Genomic DNA, 16,355 nt, shown 5'->3' with positions numbered 1-16,355 from the left:
CCCGTTCGGGGTCTCCTCCTGTGTCAGTCTCCCACCGAAAGGGGAGAGATGTAACGGAATGACCCGGGACATCCAGAGACTTTGTGAAGATGGGGGATACTCCTGTGACAGCGTCACTGATAACTCTTGGGTCTGAGTCCACCCTGTGCCTTTTGGGCATGGGGTGGCAAGGGAATCATAATTCATGTATTACATGAGATAGGACATCAATAATAATTCATATTGCAGGATCTTGAGAGATTGCAAGATGTGGGCCCAACCAGTCAATAGTGACTCATTTCTAGTGACATGCTAATTGCATCAGAGCCTGGGAGACAGTCCATTGTCCTTGTGTAAAGGTGTTGTAACGGACAGGTGTTAATCCCAGGTCTGCTCCCAGACCTATAATTATGCATACTAAATACTGCTTACGTGTGATAACACTGTCTAGAGCCTAGCCTATTGATGCTCAGAGGTGTCAAGCTGTGTGCAGAGACGGAGTGGGTGAAGGTGTTTTGTTGTTTTGTTGTTGATTAAGGAATGTTAAGTAATTACCCTTAGTGTGTGATTCTGGGGGGTGGAGATCTCATTGTCCCTTTGAATACTGTCACATGCTTGTACTGTATAAAAAGCTGAGAAGAAACCATTAAAGTATCATTACATTTGGAACAAGCACAGAGCTGTGTCTCGTCTTGATTCTGGGCAAATGAAATGGGATCGGGTCCTGTCGGTTGGAGTTTCGATAAGCTGTCGTGACTGGGATGGAAGGTCGTAAACGGCGGTGACCGTTACAGTGGTGGCACAGCAGTGGGATAATTCCATCCCTTAAAGGACGGGTACAAGGACACAGGACGATGGAGACGCTGTATGAACGGCTGAAGCTCTCTTCCCTCAAGGACTTACTGGAGAGCCGGGGCAGATCGGCCAGCAACCGTAAGAGAAGGGACATTATTGCACAACTTGTCGAAATGGATAGAGCTGAAAGGCCCAGCGTAACAGACAGGACACCCGATGAATAGTTTTAGGACCGGGCTGTTAGACGTGGACTGGCACAGTATGGACCTAATCCTCCACCAGAGATCATAGACCGGGTTATAGCAGCTGTGGATGCCACTTGGCTAGAGCAAAGAGGTGCTGCAGCAGCAGAAGTCACAGCAGCACCAACTGAAGAGAGGGGAGAGGTACAGATGCCAGTCACCATGGAAGTGGAGTTCCAGGGAGCCAGGGCAATTGGCCCCTCTCCCCAGCAACAAGCTGTGGTGGTAAAGCATTTACCCCCAGCTGAATCCCTGGCAGCAGGGCAGGATGATACTGGCTGCGGCACACAACTGCAGCTTGAGCTGACATCGGGGGATGGGACTATGGTCTCCCCCCAAAGAGACCCAGCAGAAGAGCTGGCAACAGAGCAGAGCGCCACCAGCCTCTGCTTTCACCTAGCAGGAGAGGGAGTTCCTGTGGGAGTGGATGGGACTGTGGTCTCCACTCAAAGCGACCCAGCAGAAGAGCTGGCAACAGAGCAGAGTGCCACAAGCCTCTGCTCTCTACTAATGGAAGAGGGAGTTCCTGGGGCAGTGGATGGGACTGTGGTCTCCACTGACACAACCCCAGAAAATGGTGCGTCACCGAGACAGGAGGATGTCGGCTTGGCTTTGCAAGCATCGGGGGATTTTCACCTACCAGTGGATGGGACTTCAGTCTCCACTGGTATACCCCAGGAATGGTGGCCAGTTGGCCCAGATCCCCAGCAGCATGATGAACTGAGCCCAGTCACCCTGTCTTCTCTCCAGCGGCTGAAAGGACTCCAGGGAGAAGGGCCAGTCCAGGTGTTATACCTGAAGGGTTCCACATGTACTGGCACTTTAAGGCTGGCTCCACCCAGCAGTGATGACAAGGGTCAAGGGGCATAGTAGCCATCTTAGAGAGACCACATGTAGGAAGCAGAGAGAGATATGTAATGTCCTGAGATGCATGTTCCAGTGTACAGCATGTGCTGAATAAACATCCATTGTTCCAGCCCAGAGTCTTGTCTCCCTCACAACACAGAGGATATAACAGTGGCGACGAGGATGGGATTTACAAAGTGTCTATCAGTCTGAGAGAGAGACAAAGACATTGTGGATTGTCACCTGGATAAAAGCAATCACAGATCCCAGCAGGAAAATGTCATTAATCGGGACATTAAGTGAGTTTGGAGAACAGACATCCTGGAGTTCCTGGGTAGAGAGACTGGAACAGTATTTCAGTGCAAATGACATCCCAGACAACAGGCAAGTAGCAGTGTTTCTGACAGTGGTTGGGGCCAAGACATATGACACTCTTAGAGATCTGCTTTCCCCTGTAAAACCAGCAGCTAAGACATTGGCAGAGCTACTGACACTGCTAGAGGATCACTTCCAGCCTAAACCATTAGAAATTGCAGAAAGATTTCGCTTCTATCAGAGGCAGCAACAGACAGGTGAAGAGATTAAAGCTTATGTGCTCGCCCTTCGCAGACTAGCCTCGACCTGTTCTTTTGGGGACTACCTACCTACTGCACTGAGAGATAAGTTTGTCATGGGACTGAATTGTGAGTCAACACAAAAGAGACTGTTAACAGAGAAAGACCTTACCCTTACAAAGGCAATTGAGATAGCTTCAGTGATGGAAATGGCTGTGAAAGATACAGAGGAATTGAACCCCCAGAGCAGAAGGGAAGAGGTGAAGCAGGAAGTTTTCAGAACAGCAGTCAAGCCAACTGCTGCAAACTGGAAATACAGACCCCCACCAAGCCGGGAGTCAGCTTGCTACCATTGTGGGAATACAGACCATGATTACAAAGTCTGCCGGTTTAAGGATCAGACATGTCATAATTGCGGTAGGACCGGCCATCTGAAACGAGTTTGCCGTAGCAAGAAGGTGCGAGATAAACAACCTCTGAACCCCAAGACTAAGACATATATGGTGGGAAGATATACATCATCATCTGAGTCAGAGGATGAGCAAGTGCTCCACAGGTTAGACATACATCATATGCATTCAGCACCCTCCGCAATGACTGTAGATGTAACCGTTGAGGGAAAGAAACTCAGGATGGATGTAGACACAGGAGCAGCAGTTTCAGTGATCACCCAGAAACAATGGAGACAACTTCAGACCCGAAAAACTGTCCGCCCAACACCAATCAAACTGCAGACATACTCAAAGCAGATACTCCACCCACTGGGTTACGCAAAAGTACAGGTATTGTACAAGGGTCAGACAAAGAGACTGCCATTATATATCCTAGAAAATGGGGGACCCCCTCTCTTTGGGAGAGACTGGATTGCTCACTTTGGTATGCCAGACATCGCCATAAGTCCCTGTAACACCGTTACCATTCCATTAGGAGATAATGAGGGATGGGTGGTGTCCCTGAAGCAGCGGTTCCCAAAGATTTTTGATGACCAGTTGGGAAAAATAAAGCATGACTGTGTGAGACTCAAGCTGAAACCCAACGCTCAGCCTAAGTTCTTCAAAGCTCGGACAGTACCTTTCGCACTCCGAGCAGGTGTGGAAGCAGAACTAAGTCGGCTGGAGGAACAAGGTGTCATCTCAAAGGTAGAGCACAGCGAGTGGGCATCACCAGTTGTACCGGTAAAGAAATCGAATGGGGACTTGCGCATTTGTGGCGATTTCCGCATGGCACTGAACTCTCAACTGGAAATAGACCAGTATCCCCTACCCAGAGTAGATGACATTTTTGCCTCTCTTGCAGGAGGTCAAAAGTTCACCAAGCTTGATCTCAAACAAGCATATTTACAGTTTGAGGTCCATCCTTCTTCCCGCAAGTTTCTGACCATCAACACCCACAAGGGACTGTATCAATATAATCGGATGGTGTTTGGGGTAGCCTCTGCCCCAGCCATTTGGCAACGAAAAATGGACGAGATTTTGGCGGACATTCCTTTCACTCAGTGCCTGCTAGATGACATGCTCATTACAGGACGGACCGACCAGGAACACAAGCAGAATGTGGAGCTTGTGTTGGCGAGACTCCAAGAACAGGGTCTGAAAGTGAACTTAGCAAAATGCCAATTCATGGTGCCCTCTCCCCAGCGGCAGGCAGGTACTCTGAGAGAGACATAGGTTGGCAGGGTGAGTAATGCTCTGTTTGGAGCAATTTATTTGGGGTACGGTACGGATACCAGCATTGGAGGACTGAATCTACTGACTGACTTCGGAGTCAACCCGTTCGGGGTCTCCTCCTGTGTCAGTCTCCCACCGAAAGGGGAGAGATGTAACGGAATGACCTGGGACATCCAGAGACTTTGTGAAGATGGGGGATACTCCTGTGACAGCGTCACTGATAACTCTTGGGTCTGAGTCCACCCTGTGCCTTTTGGGCATGGGGTGGCAAGGGAATCATAATTCATGTATTACATGAGATAGGACATCAATAATAATTCATATTGCAGGATCTTGAGAGATTGCAAGATGTGGGCCCAACCAGTCAATAGTGACTAATTTCTAGTGACATGCTAATTGCATCAGGGCTTGGAAGACATTCCATTGTCCTTGTGTAAAGGTGTTGTAACGGACAGGTGTTAATCCCAGGTCTGCTCCCAGAACTCTAATTATGCATACTAAATACTGCTTACATGTGATAACACTGTCTAGAGCCTAGCCTATTGATGCTCAGAGGTGTCAAGCTGTGTGCGGAGACGGAGTGGGTGAAGGTGTTTTGTTGTTGATTAAGGAATGTTAAGTAATTACCCTTAGTGTGTGATTAGGGGAGTGGAGATCTCATTGTCCCTTTGAATACTGTCACATGCTTGTACTGTATAAAAAGCTGAGAAGAAACCATTAAAGTTATTATTACATTTGGAACAAGCACAGAGCTGTGTCTCGTCTTGATTCTGGGCAAATGAAATGGGATCGGGTCCTGTCGGTTGGAGTGTCGATAAGCTGTCGTGACTGGGATGGAAGGTCGTAAACGGTGGTGACCGTTACAGATAAAATAAAATGAAATAAATTAAAATAATAGAAAGAAAATAAAGGAGTAAAATAAACACAGCATTCTTCCATCCATCCACCGCCCCCACCCCCTATTGGAGACATTAGCTAATGTATCAAAGAATTTTGTAATGCTCGTACAATCAAACCATAATTGCCACATGGGGTGTATTTAATATAGGGAGTTTTGCGTAGAGGCGAACAGCATTTCATATGTGGCATGGGTGTGAGTAGTTGTGATCACCTCCTGTAGAGAAGGAGGATGTACCTGTTTCCAATGATGGGCAAGTACTAGTCTCGCACCCAGGAGGATGTGTGTAGCTAATATTCTTTTATCGGGGGGAAGTGTCTCAATACCCAGTGATAGTAATGCCATGCCTGGCTCCATTGGCAGTGATAATCCTAAGATGGTAGAAATCAGTGACGGTTCGTCCATAGAGGGCGCTGGAGCGCCGCCCCCTCTGGCTCTCACCGCCACTGAAATAACATAGATTCATGCATTGCACGAATCTATGTTATTATCGCCGCTGCCGCTGTTATTCAGATGGACGGCGCTCATGTCCGGCCATCTGAATAACGCCAGCTGGTTGGCTGTACGGGAATGTCTATCAAAGCCAACATCTCTGATAGGCTTTCCCAATACATTCCTCGGTCCCGGAAGCTTATTCTCGGAGCGAACAGACTGTACGCCCCTTGGATAAGATGACAGGCGTCTCAGCCAATCAGGTTGGCCGGTTCTGGCTACCAGTAACCTGATTGGCTGAGACACCTGTCAGTCATCGAGGGCGGGAGAAGACATTGTGGGACGTGGATGCCTGACTCCAGTAAAGGTAAGTGCCGGGCGGGGGGGGGGGGGGAGAAAGCAATTTACAGGGCACAGTGGGGACTATTGGCACAGCGGCGACCATTAAAGGGCACAGTATTGACAATTGATGGCACAGTGGCTGCGTTTAATGGCATGGCACAGTGGTGACAATGGATGGCACAGTGGCTGCGTTTAATGGCATGGCAAAATGGTGACAATGGATGGCACAGTGGTGACAATGGATGGCACAGTGGCTGCATTTAATGGATTGGCACAGTGGTGACAATGGATGGCACAGTGGCTGCATTTAATGGCTTGGCACAGTGGTGACAATGGATGGCACAGTGGCTGCATTTAATGGCATGGCATAGTGGTGACGATGGATGGCACAGTGGTGACAATGGATGGCACAGTGGCTGCATTTAATGGCATGGCACAGTGGTGACAATGGATGGCACAGTGGCTGCGTTTAATGGCATGGCACAGTGGTGACAATGGATGGCACAGTGGTGACAATGGATGGCACAGTGACTGCGTTTAATGGCATGGCACAGTGGTGCAAATTGATGGCACAGTGGCTGCATTTGATGGCATGGCACAGTGGTGCAAATTGATGGCACAGTGGCTGCGTTTGATGGCATGGCACAGTGGTGCAAATTGATGGCACAGTGGCTGCGTTTGATGGCATGGAACAGTGGCTGCGTTTGGGCACAGTGAGGCTGCAATTTTTTTTTTCCTTTGCACCCCCCCAAAAATTTTGAGCACCAGCCGCCACTGGTAGAAATCAATTGAAAGACATCCTTCCAGTAATTAGTCACTAAAGGACAAGACCATAAAGTATGGAACAAAGTTCCCAGATCTCCACACATCCTCCAACAGCAGGTCAAAGCCTGCGGGGGAAACTTTGCTATTCTAGAAGGGGTCAGGTACTATCTCAATATAATTTTCTGGTTAAGTTCTCACAAGTTCACACATTTAGTAGCCACATATGTTGTGCTGAGAGCCTTTTGCCATTGATCGGGGGATAGGGATGAGCCTACCCACGTGCACCCACCACGTGGGTACCTACCGGAGCATGATGGGACGGTGATGCCTATATAAATGGGATGCAAGGCGCGCTTCCATCATTACAGTGACAAGAGGCGACGAGGCAACATCGGAAGAGGGGAGAAGAACAGAAGAGAAGAACCTGACGTCACAGAAGACCGCGATGGCTGCCTGCTAGTAATTGAGCTAACACACGAAGATAGCAGGCAGCCAGCGCTGAAGAAGAAGGCACCGGACAGCTGGAGAAGAACCGGGGTTCGCCGAGTCAACAGCGGAAGAGGGGAGAAGATAGAAGAAGACCCCCGGAGAGCGGAGAAGCTCCCCCCCGGAGAGCGGAAGAAGAAACCCCCCCGGAGAGTGGAAGAAGACCCCCGGAGAGTGGAAGAAGAAGCCCCCCCTGGTAATAGAGCTAATAAAGAAGACAGGGGGGGGCGTCCGGAGCAGAATAATAAATTATTTTAAAAACCCTTGTGTTGTGTGTTTACTAACTTTTACTTTTTGCCTACAGGTGAATGGATAGGGGTACGATGTACCCCATATCCATTCACTTAGGGTGGGGGGCCGGTATCTGGGGACCCCCTTATTAAAGGGGACTCCCAGATTCCGATAAGCCCCCCGCCCGCAGACCCCGACAACCAAGGGCAAGGGTTGTCGGGAAGAGGTCCTGTCCTCATCAACATGGGGACAGGGTGCTCTGGGGTGGGGGGGGCCCGCAGTGCGCCCCCCTGCCCCAGAGCACCCAACCCCCCATGTTGAGGGCATGCGGCCTGGCACGGCTCAGGAGGGGGGGGGGCGCTCGCTCGTCCCCACTCCCATTCCTGACCGGCCGGGTAGCGTGCTTTGGATACGGGTCTGGTATGGATTGTAGGGGGACCCCCTACGTCGAATTTTCGGCGGAGGCGGGGTCTCCTTACAACCCATACCAGACCTAAGGGCCTGGTATGCTCCTGGGGGGGGAACCCATGCCGGTTTTTTCTTTGAAAATTGGCATGGAGTTCTCCCTCAGGAATGCATGCTGAGCGATGTTATCATTTTTTTTTTATAATTATTTGTTTTCCCGGCGCGTATATTTTTTTCACCCGTCGCAACTTTAGTGTCCCGTCGCAATCCACAAAGCCGCCCGGCGTCAATTACGTTCGCGCGCTGCACGTCGGGAAAATGACGTCACACGCATGCGCCTCATTTAAATTATAAACGCCCCCTGGAGAGGAGGACTGCCTTACGACGGCGGCACTTAAGTTACACGGCCTGAAATTTCTAGGTAAGTGCTTTGTGGATCAGGCACTTAGGTAGAAACTTTAAGTCAGTGTAACTTAACTGCTGAAAGTTAAGTTACGCCGCCTGGCTGAGGATTTGCCCCCGGGTCTCCAAACACTTTTTAGGACAATAACTTGCATATTAGCCTTTAAAATTAACACTTTAGATTTCAAATGTTCGAGTCCCATAGACTTTAATGGGGTTCTAAAGTTCACACGAACATTTGGTGTGTTTCGCAAGTTCTGATGCCAACCGAACAGGGGGGTGTTCGGCTCATCCTTATCGGGGGAATATTCTTTTCCCCACTCCATCTCCCGTGCTAACAATGCAGAAGATTTAGAAAAAACATCTTTATCATTAAGCAACACATAAAACATAGATATGCCCTTGGTTTTGACTGTAGGACTGGTGTAAAATAGGTTCACCTGCCATGGTAAGGAGAGGGTTTTTATCGGGTGAAGTTGCAAAAAGTGACTAACTTGCAGATAAGTATATACATCACGAGTAGATAAACCAAACTCCAACTGAAGAGCACGAAAGGTTTTCAGGGCCGGACCCACCATTAAATCGGCTACATCTCTTATCCCCTTGGCCACCTAACTATCCATATTTATATTGGGAATTGCACTGGTCAAACATTGGATCAGAAGAGGCACACTCGAGCACGCCTGGTGATGGAAACTGGAGGAGGTAAGCAGATCCCACCCCTGAAGCAAAGCTAAGATCGTCGGGGGAAAACTCGCCCCGTTGCAGATTTATGCTGCGGGACATTAAAAGGAAAGTGTACAAATCATGCCCAGGTATCTGACAGCCCTCCAGCTCCGACCACCTATTTCGCCCAGAAGATGGAAACCATGTTTTAAGTTGGGCTAGCAGAGTCGCTATATAGTAATCCCTCAGCACCACCCGGCCCCCTACACGCCTGGACTTAAAGCGGTTGTAAACCCCCATCGACTCTCTAAACTATTAATATCTTCTTAAAGACAGTGTCCCGCTGCATCCACCGATCGTTATGTAATAAATGTACTTATTATTATTACGGTTAAATCCTTACTTTTGTGCTTTCGCTTTCTTGTACTATGCCAGCGCCATTCTTCTTTTGGTCTTCCGCATCTGCTGCTGTAAAAACTTCCGCCCACAGTTGACTACGATTGTTGTAATCCCGCACGTGCGCACTATGGCAAGCCTCTTCTTCGTTTCTCTTGAGGAGGAGAAGAGAAATATCGCGCGATGTCGGGGCTGACGTCAACAGCAGGAAATGATGCAGCCCCAACATAAACAGAGCTATTGACCGGCAGGGTCTCGGCTGCCCGGATTTCCAATCAGACGGCGCATGCGCAGAGTGACGTCACCACTTGGGATATCGGCGATATCCCGAGAAGGAAGCAGGTAAGAGAAAAAACAAAGACAGAGACGAATTGGGGATATTAGGATGACTCTAGAAAAAAGAACAAAATGTAGGTTTACAACCACTTTAACTAGTTTAGAAAAGGCACAACGTGCTATCCTCCTACCCTGCCAAAGATACCTGTTGAGAAGTGATTGTGCGGTATGAAAAAACGATTTTGGCACTGGAATAGGGAGTGTCCTGAACATGTAGATTATTTGAGGTAGTACCACCATCTTAAAGGCCGCCAACCTGCCCGACCATGATAGTTCCGTTCTCGCCAGATCTTGAAGTTTGACTCTAAGCTTGTCCAAAAAGGGTGTGTAGTTAGCCCTGACCAAGTTAGCAGTTGTAGGTGTGAGGGTAATGCCTAAATATTTTATCCCCACTTCGTCCCAAGTGTATGGAAAAGAGCTGGCCAACTTCCTCTGCAATCCACTACCTATGTTCAACCCCAAAATATTGTATTTGTTTTTGTTAACTTTGTAGTAAGATATTTGACCAAATAGTTGTAAAGAATGGTGTACCGAAGCCAGGGATTTCTCCACATCCGTGAGTACCAAAATTACATCGTCAGCGAACAGGCTGATTATGTGAGTGGAATTAGGGGCTCTAAAACCGGAGATCTGTGGGTGGTCGCGAATGTGACACGCCAGGGGCTCCATCATCAGATTGAAAATCAAAGGAGATAGCGGACAGCCCTGGCGCATGCCATTCGTGATTGGGAATGGCGTGGACAGAACTCCAGACGTGAACACCTGTGCCGTTGGGCAGGAATACAACGCCATAATGGCTGAGAAAATCGATCCCTCAAAACCAAAAGCAGCCAACACCTTAGCTAAGTAACCCCAGTGCACCCTATCGAACGCCTTCTCTGCATCCAAAGCAAGGAGCAGAGAAGGAGTTCGGTTTACGCAGTGGATAATGTTAATTAAGCGCCTTGTGGCATCTGAGGTCTGGCGCCCCCTCGTGAATCCAGATTGATCAGGATGCACAAGGCTCGGGAGAACTTCATTCAAACGGAGAGCAATTAGTTTGGCATACAGCTTTAGATCTAAATTAACCACTAGAGTACCGGGCCATCGTCAAATGACGGCTCCACGGTTACTCTGAAAATTCAACAGGACGTCATTTGGCGTCCTGTATTCTTGTGGCCACTGGGGGGCGCGCGAGCGCGCCGGCGGCCGCGCGCGCGCGCCCGGCGCGTCCCCGAGATGCCGATGCGCGTGCCTGGCGGTCGCGATGTCCGCCAGGCACTCGGAATCGGCGGCTACAGGGACAAGACGTGGAGCTCTGTGTGTAAACACAGAGCTCCACGTCCTGTCAGGGGACAGAGGAGACCGATCTGTGTCCCTTGTACATAGGGACACAGCATCGGTCACCTCCCCCAGTCACCCCCCTTTCCCCACAGTTAGAACACAATTTAGGGATACATATTAACCCCTCCCTCACCCCCTAGTGTTAACCCCTTGAATGCCAGTCACATTTATACAGTAATTAGTGCATATTTATCGCATTAATCGCTGTATAAATGTGAATGGCGCCAAAAACGTGTCAAAAGTGTCCGATGTGTTCGCCGCAATGTCACGGTGACAGTAAAAAAATCGCAAATCGCCGCCAATACTAGTAAAAAAATTAATAAAATAAAAATGCCATAAATCTATCAGCTATTTTGTAAACGCTATAACTTTTGCGCAAACCAATCAATATATGATCATTGCGATTTTTTTTTTACCAAAAATATGTAGAAGAATACATATCGGCCTAAACTGAGGAAAAAAAAACGTTTTTTTTTTTTTAAATTGTGATATTTATTAAATAAAAAAGTAAAAAATAGTGTTTTTTTTTTAAATTGTCACTCTTCTTTTGTTTATAGCGCAAAAAATAAAAACCGCAGAGGTGATCAAATACCACCAAAAGAAAGCTCTATTTGTGGGAACAAAATGATAAAAAAATTGTTTGGGTACAGTGTAGCATGACCGCGCAATTGTCATTCAAAGTGCGACAGTGCTGAAAGCTGAAAATTGGCTTGGGCAGGAAGGGGCGTAAGTGCCCAGTATGGAAGTGGTTAAGAAGTGAAATTGGCCGAAAATGTTGTGGTTCGGATGGGTCTTTCCCTGGCTTGGGTAGAGTAATAATCAACGCTTTTAACATCTCTGAGGGGAAAAAAGCCGAGGCAACCGCACCATTAAATAGAAATTTTAATGTATTTAATGTATTAATTATTTGCATAGTGCTAGTTACAAAAAATAAATACATTATTAATAATAATAATAATAATAATAATAATGTTGGTACTTAAAATTAATTTTTAATGTCATTTTACCGTATATGGATTTAATTATTATTTAATTTATTGAATTTTATTTAGTTTTAATGTATTTAATGTATTAATTATTTGCATAGTGCTACAAAAAAAAAAATTAATAATAATAATAATAATAATAATAATAATAATAATAATAATAATGTTGGTACTTAAATTTTTTTTTATGTAATTTATATGAATTTAATTATACTTTAATTTAATTGAAATGTCATTTTTTTATTGATTTTTTTTTAAGTATTATTATTTAACATTTTATTGCTATTCACCTAATCTGAATGGGTGAATGAATAGTTAAAGTGAAGGAGACATAGTAAGACTTGTATGATGACAGTCTGTGTTGGAAAGCAGATGGTGATCGGTAAATTCAGCGTCTGTTTCCTGGGGGAATGCGGCAGAAACTTTCATCCAATAAAATCTCAGGTTTGTTGTTCTTTGGTGACTTTTGTTCTATTGTGAATGGAGCGGCCCCACCACTGTAATCATGTGCCGGTCTTGTGGTGCCTCTAGGGGGCGCTCAGCTCAGGTGTCAGTAGTCCCGGGAGAACGGCACACAGAAGGTTTACAATCACTCTAATAATGAAGAATGAAGTCACCGGCTTTACTATTCTCTACAATCTGCTGCCATGTGTGAGATATTGTCACATCATTCTAAATGTGACTCTAAACTTTCACCCAATAGAAGAAACTCCGACTCTTCCCTGAAGAAGATCTCTAATAATACTTTACTGAAGAACTGCTTTCCAGGATCAGCAATGCCCAGAAATAAAAGTTATAACGTTTAGTTGGATATTCAGTATATATTGTATTTAAAATTTACATTCAGATATATAAAATAATGCATTGGTCAATACAAATTAATATATAATAATAGTAATTAGTAATAATAATTACAACATTAACAACTAATATTCTTTGAACAATGGACTTGTTTTTATGTTTTTATTTCAGTACCGCATTTATTTGTGTATACCGCGCACTTTTTTGCCCTGAAAATCAGGGCAAAATTGTGGGTGCGCGATATACGCCGATACCCGCTTCCCGCGCTGTGTTTGAACCACTGCGCCGGCATATACCGAGCGCAGTACACTCGGGTATAATCGGGCAGGCTCGGCTCCTCTCGCGGTCACGTCCTGTGCGTCCTGTACGTCCTTTACGCGAGAGGAGCTGAGCCTGTCCGACTATACCCGAGTGTACTGCGCTCGGTATATGTCGGCACAGTGGTTCAAACTCAGCGTGGGAAGCGGGGATCGAGCGGGGAGGACACCACGATGGCCGCAGAAGGACGCCGGACCGGACGAGGCCGCCGATGGACGCGATGGACGATGGGCAAGACACCGACGAGGGGCATCCAAACTGTAAGTATTTTTTTTTTTCCAGGAATTTTTCTTAAAGTTCGGGGGTGCGCGCTATACGCCGGGGCGCATCTTAGCAAGATAAATACGGTATTTTTCAGTTCGTTTGCACAGAGGCGGCTCTAGGTTTTGTGAGGACTTGACATGGGGCCCCACTGACACCCAGGATGGGAAAAATAATTCAAGGACAAGAGCCTCTTCCCCACAACCCTGGCCGGTGGTTGTGGGGGTCTGCAGGCAGGGGGCTTATCGGAATCTGGAAGCCCTCTTTAACAAGGCAGTCCCCAGATCCTGCTGTTTATTATTATTATTATTATTATTATTATACAGGATTTATATAGCGCCAACAGTTTGCGCAGCGCTTTACAACATCAGAGAAGACAGTGCAGTCACAATACAAATAAATACAGGAGGGATCGGAGGACCCGGCTCGTTAGAGCTTACAGTCTAGAAGGGAGGGTCAAGTGGAACAAAGGGTAGTAGATGTGGGGGGTGATCAGATGGACAAAATAAAAATACCCCCCCTGCTGTCTTCTGTGTCCAGCCTTCTGCCTACATACAGTTCCAGTCTCCTACCTGCTGCCAGTCCTCTCTCAGCTGCATCAGAAGTTCAGACCAGCCCTCTACATCAGCTATCCTGTCAGGCACTTGTGCCCCTTTGTACTTGCCAGCCCCTGTCTGCTCTATCAGGGGGTTCCTGAGTCAGAGGTCTACGAGAGGCCGCTCCCTGCATACTGGGCTCAACCACCAGGTACATGACAGTGTCCTGACGAAGCCTAACAGCGAAATGCAGTGGCGGTTCGTCCATAGAGGGCACTGGAGCGCCGCCCCCTCTGGCTCTGGCCCGCCACTGAGTCTAATAACATACATTCAAGGATTGCAGAAATGTATGTTATTGTTGCCAGCTGCCGCTGGTCTATTCAGAGATGGGCAGAACTTGAGCGCCGGCCACCTGAATAACGGCAGCTGGCTGGCTGTGTGGAAGCGCTGCCTCTGATAGGCTTTCTGAGTACAGCCCTCGTCTCCTGGATATCTTAGCCTCTGAAGGTAGGGGGGATGCGTTCCTTGGATAAGACTGACAGCCGTCTCAGCCAATCAGGTTCCCCGATTCTGGTTATCGGTAACCTGATTGGCTGAAGCATCACCAAGGCGGGAGAAGACATTGAGAGACGTGGAAGGAGAAAGGTAAGTGCATTTTACAGGGTACAGTGGTGACAATGGGCACAGAGGCGACAAATGGCACAGTGGCATCAATGGGCACAGTGGTGACAAAGGGCACAGTGGCATCAATTGGCACAGTGGTGACAAAGGGCACAGTGGCTTCAATGGGCACAGTGGTGACAAAGGGCACAGTGGTGACAATAAAAGGGCACAGTGACATGCACAGTGGCAACAATGGGCACAGTGGCGACAATTAAAGGGCACAGTGGTGACAATAAAAGGGCACAGTGACATGCACAGTGGCAACAATGGGCACAGTGGCGACAATTAAAGGGCACAGTGGTGATAATTGGCACAGTGGCAACAATGGGCACAGTGGCGACAATTAAAGGGCACAGTGGTGACAATTGGCACAGTGGCGACAATTGGCACAGTGGTGACAATTGAGGGGAACAGTGGCTGTGTTTTTTTTTTGAAAATTATTTTTTTTATTAAATTTTTGCAACACAGATACAATACTAGGCCGCAACATGCGACCAACAATTACCGGTCAGAACACAGAAACCGGCTGGGAAGGAAAAAGAAAAGAAAAGGAAAAAAAAAAAAAAAAAGGGGGACAGCATTGGTACACATTAAATGTTTACAAACCTAATCAAAATCAGTGAAATCAGATTAAATCAAATCATGAATAGATCGTAACGCGTAACCCCCCCCCCCCCCCCCATGACAAGTACAACCTTTTATGCAATCTTGATCTCAATGCTGATAGAGTATGACATGCAAATCTCTGCCTAGGAAAGAAAAGAGATGGGATACATTTCCCTTACAGAATACACCGTTGCTCTAAAATAAATAGGTCCACACTCCACCCAAACCTGACACTATCACACATACACTCAATGACTGTACTGAACCCAGCCTAATCCGACACTGTAACAGTGGCTGTATTTGATGGCATGGCACAGTGGCTGCATTTGATGGCATGGTACAGTGACTGCGTTTGATGGCATGGCACAGTGACTGCGTTTTATGGCATGGCACAGTGACTGCGTTTGATGGCATGGCACAGTGGTGCGAATTGATGGCATAGTGACTGCATTTGATGGCATGGCACAGTGGTGATAATTGATGGCATAGTGACTGCATTTGATGGCATGGCACAGTGGTGATAATTGATGGCATAGTGACTGCATTTGATGGCACAGTGGTGACAATTGATGGCACAGTGGTGACAATTGATGACACAGTGGCTGCGTTTGATGGCATGGCACAGTGGTGACAATTGATGACACAGTGACTGTGTTTGATGGCATGGCACAGTGGTGCGAATTGATAGCATAGTGACTGCATTTGATGGCACAGTGGTCACAATTGATGTCACAGAGGCTGCATTTGATGGGCACAGTGAGGCTGCAATTTTTTACTTTTTTTTTTTTTTCGTTTGCGCCCCTCCAAAAAAAATTGAGCACCGGCCGCTACTGGCGAAATGTGTTGACGCACAGGGGCTCACTCTTTAACATATACTCTACATATATGTTTTCTAAGTGAGGCCCGGAGCAACTGGAAGTCAGTGTAGGGCCGGCCATGACAGGGTTAACAGAAACCCTAGTAGCTGTGGGGGGAGGAGCAGAGGAGGGGAGGAGAGATCACAGATATCTCTTACCCTCAGTTTCCCGGGCAGTGGCAGCGTGGGGGAGCGAAGTTCCCACCCACCCTCCCTTTATTCTGGGGTTTTATTGATTACGGTATTCATGGTATATGGATAAATTGGTATGTGGTTTGGTGCTGTTTTGGTGTTTTCTTTTCTTTCAGGTTTAAGGATCACGTTGTCGTGGCAGTGGCGGGTGTTTTTGGACTTTGCAGGAGAAGATATTACCCCAAAGATGGACGCCAGTACCCAGCGGTGGGAGGGGTCCTGAAGGGGTTTCTAGTTCCCAGTCTACTAATGTAGCTGGAAGGTTGGTGAATGGGGGCACTGCGGTCAATGGTCGTCTTTGAGCCAGCTTCGGCTTGAGGCCTATGACCAGAGGTTAGGACACCGCAGTGCCAAAAAAGTGTTACATAGTT

The sequence above is a fragment of the Rana temporaria genome, chromosome 1 (assembly GCF_905171775.1).
Source record: "Rana temporaria chromosome 1, aRanTem1.1, whole genome shotgun sequence".
Classification (NCBI taxonomy): domain Eukaryota; kingdom Metazoa; phylum Chordata; class Amphibia; order Anura; family Ranidae; genus Rana; species Rana temporaria.
This window is presented reverse-complemented; position numbering follows the sequence as displayed.